At 41.7% G+C, this 3,993-nt stretch overlaps 1 long non-coding RNA gene across 1 annotated transcript in view; it reads left to right on the plus strand.

Moving 5' to 3' along the window:
• Window positions 1–1,033: 1,033 nt before the first annotated feature.
• LOC122181306 overlaps window positions 1,034–3,993 on the plus strand; it is a 5,079-nt gene continuing 2,119 nt past the window's right edge. The window contains exons 1-2 of the long non-coding RNA XR_006179394.1: window positions 1,034–1,099; window positions 1,585–1,739. This is a non-coding gene — a long non-coding RNA (uncharacterized LOC122181306). The remainder of the gene's footprint in view (window positions 1,100–1,584; window positions 1,740–3,993) is intronic.

Below are 3,993 nucleotides of genomic sequence, written 5' to 3' on the forward strand. Positions count from 1 at the left end.
TCTCTTGAGGGTTTAACGTGATGGTTGAACCCAATTACATTACAGTCCTTTGTTCATCAAGGGACATATGTAACATGATATTAAATGTGAAAACTTGTGTCTGAATAATACAGTCTTTCTGATACAAATTGACAGAGTATACAAGCTCAGATTTAAAGCACAAACTCTTCTTAATTCTGATCCTACATCATAAAAATTTAGGACCAAACCCAGCAGATGCATGTAAAACCACAGCATATTAGTGTTGATTCATTGTTTTTCTTCATCCTATCTGATAGTCAAACCATTCTGAAATCCCAGCCATACAGTCCAGAGGCTAGACTTTGATTTCCACAGACGAGTGAACTTTTAAGTCTGTGCACTCCTCCACCTTGCATCAGTCCCAACACTAGAGCCTATGGGAGCCCCTACACACACGCACAGAACCCAGCCTATCATCTCAAGCAGTTCCAACATAGCATGGAAGACTCCCTTACACAGCAAGAAATCCTACACTTGGCTTCAGCAGCTGTGTGTTCATCATGGAATTTTAAAATCACTCCTAATAAGTTCACTTCAACTGGGTAACATCACTTCTTCTATTATGAATCTTCCCCTTCCTCCTTGCTGAATGCTACCAGCCTATCACACATGTTGCTGTGCCCCTTCCCAACCCTTCCAGTGACAGGACACCAGTCCTGTGGCAGCCCATCCACCTCCCCTCCGCTGTACCTGTGCTCCAAGTGTATTGCCACTGCCATGCTACTAACAAACAAACAACAAAAGAAAGCAATTACACAGGCCAGTGAACATCAGAAAACCAAGCAACCTCATATGCACAAAATGTCATCTGCTAAGGAAATGCTGTTTATTTTGAGATAATTATATTTTCATTCTAAGGCTGAAGTGCCTGGCTGAAACACAGCCACAGAACAGCTCCCTAGAAGCGCGGGGAGCAAAGTGCATTCTTTTTAATGTTAAACTATAATTACAGAAGCAAAGTGGTATATTGTGAAACATCCCATGCACATAAATGAGGCTGTCAGTGTACTTTGTGCACAACAGGAGGGACGAGGAAGGTGGAACTGCACCCCCTGAACTGCAGATCCCAGAGCCACAGGTAAGTGGGCCAGAAGTGGCCACAGTCCATGCAGAAAATAATCACTTTAAAAGCATAAATTGCAAGACAGATGTTTCACAGAGATTAACTGTAGTTGAAGACTACAAGAACTTGATTCTAAGCCAAGCTGGCAGCTCAGATGTGGGAACCTACAGTGCAGGTAGCCCAACATGGAGCAAGTGATCCTGCACTCAAGAGCAACAGGCTGGAACATAGCCAGTTTCCACAGCGCTTTGAAATGTCATTTCTCCTGACCAGGAAGTCCTGCTTGGATTCATATTAGTTAGGACATTTTTTACCTATCATATCTAGGGAGTAAAAGCAGAGCACACAGCTCAGTTTCTGGAAAAAAATCTAGAAAGTATCCACACTTTTTCATACCGAGAAGAGCAGGTTTTGGCTATTTTCCCCACTTATTTTTAACCTTTTAGAATAAGTTTGCTGTTTGTATCCTTCAGATTCCTGAAGACTGTCATATTTTTCAGGCACCTGTTCAGAAAGCCCAGCAACTGACCCCATCCAAACCCTTGGCACAAATGGGATTTGATTGCGTTGTTCCAAGTACCTTCATGCCGCAGAGATTCCCTTTGCCTGGAAAATGCTTGCTTAGGAAGGTTATTCCTTTCCAGTTGTATCACTGGTATGTACAAAGCCCAGACAAAACAAGAAGAAGGATATACCATTTCTCCTATTCACCCACTTGATACCATCAGTCTTTTTCTCCCGTCAAAACCCAAGCACAACAGTGCACTTTCCTAACTTAAAGGCATTTCACCTCTGAAAATACCACTCAGATGTTTTTTTTTTTTGCAATCACTTGTGCAATTTTAACTGAACTGAGACTAAGTCTTCAGCCTTACTTATTTTGCTGTGCTTTTGGTGCTCTAGTGATTTTGCACTGCCCTAACCAGCGCTGCAGTTCTAAGGCACGTAGGAAGACATTTCTGTAGGACACTTAATCTGCCACATATTATGATAATAGTCATTTACTCCTACTTAACTAATTCTATTCTGTTTTTCTAATGACAGAGAAAAAAGCAGGAAGGTCACAGATAGTTACAAACAAAATATTGTTCCTTGGTATCCATTTAAATCAAATCTCACACCTTTCCCTAGGGTATAAGGTCTTTAAACAGTTACAGGCAAGCATAGGCAGTTAGGAAGGCAAGAAAAAGGTAAGAGATGCACTCTGTGCTCCTTAAGAAAATAACAACATTCACCTTGCTATTACAGACTCTTCTTTCCTATGTTACACAGTACTATTGCTATACAAAAATATTGTTGGCTGCTGTTGGGTTTTTTTTTTCCATATACACAGCCAGCAAGAGAGCTCATGATGCATACTACCCTGGAGCACTACCCCAAGGAAAAAAATATTTCTGTATCAAGCTGGCAGTTTTCACATGAAATCCATACACCACTAGCACATATTGATCCCTCTGAGTGAGAACTAAGTGAATTTCACTGATCCAGGCAGGCAGGTGGCTTATCATCCCATCGGCAACAAGGAAGGGGAGAAAAGCTCTCTGGAGACCAGGTCTGGAGCAGGGGCTGCAGAGGTTAGGAAGACAAGGCACTGGATTAGCCAAGCTAACGGGGATTTTTGTTACTAAATGGCTCTAAGTGCTGGGGAAAAAAAAAATCTACTTTCCTTAATATACTATTGCCAGGTGTAAGCAATAAATATCTTAGTCTGTTAATGTTTACACTAACTATTTAAATCCTATGAAGAGGATTGCTTCCAGCTCTTGCCAAGCCATAACAAATGAGGGCTGAAAGGAAGCTGCTCCATGGCAGACTATGAAAGCACTGGGCTGCTACTTGGCACAGGCTGAGCAAAGAGAAGTATAGGAAAGGCTCCACAGTTATATTTCATAATTCCTTAGGCTTCAAGAGTGATACCCCTTTCTGAAGAATGCTATGTAAAAATCGATTCAATCACCATATCATCAGTGAATGCTTGAAAAAAATTAAACGCAACCGTTCTCAAGATAAGAAACTCCTCAAGATAAGAAAGCACAGAGATTATTGGAAGGGTTGTAGGAGCAAAGGCACCCTGGCAGGTCCAGGAGCAGCTGCCCCACACTGGGAAGGAGCAGCAAGAGGTGCTGCTCGGTTGGGTACTGCACGGGCTTGTGCCATCTGCAGGCAGCAGCAGCAGCTCACATGGAAGAGCTGACTTGTTTCATGCTTCTTCCAACCTTTTTCCTTCCCAATTCCAGCAGAGATTGAGGGTTTCAAGAAAGGTAACCAAGAAGCATTAAGGGGAAGACAATCTTATAAGGTGGAAGCCCATTAGAAAAGACCTAACTCCACACAATCAGCAGGAAGATCTCAGAAGTGCTCAAGTGTGAACAAACTGCTACCACACCTCAACCTACTGCTGGAGGCAACAGCTGAGAAGCAAGAGATTTTAGGTGTGATAGAACAGTCCTGCCTGTTTCTGCAGAGCTTAAAGGGCTCAACAGATAAATGTACACTCTCATAGGCTCCAAGAAGGTGGCTTCAGCCAACAGATACCAGGTTACATGGATTATATCTCTGATGTATGTACCACTAAATGATATTCCCAGCTTGGCAGAAGTCAGTGCTGTCAGAATTACCCTATCTGATAAGCACAATTGTATCATTTTATTTGTCTGCATATTAAACAGATTTATGTTACTTTAGGCTGTGGTTTAGGAAAATAAGAAATTTGACACTAGTTTGAAGCAGACTGAATTAGGTTTTTACTAGGTTACTTTTTTTTTTTTTTTTTTTTTTTTTCTTATTTTTGTCCTAGAAATTTTCCTAGATACCTATGAAGTACTGCATCTCTTCCTTCCTTCCTTCCTTCCTTCCTTCCTTCCTTCCTTCCTTCCTTCCTTCCTTCCTTCCTTCCTTCCTTCCTTCCT

Source organism: Lagopus leucura, unplaced genomic scaffold (genome assembly GCF_019238085.1).
Source record: "Lagopus leucura isolate 7727_CA_CO unplaced genomic scaffold, USGS_WTPT01 Super-Scaffold_100009, whole genome shotgun sequence".
NCBI lineage: Eukaryota > Metazoa > Chordata > Aves > Galliformes > Phasianidae > Lagopus > Lagopus leucura.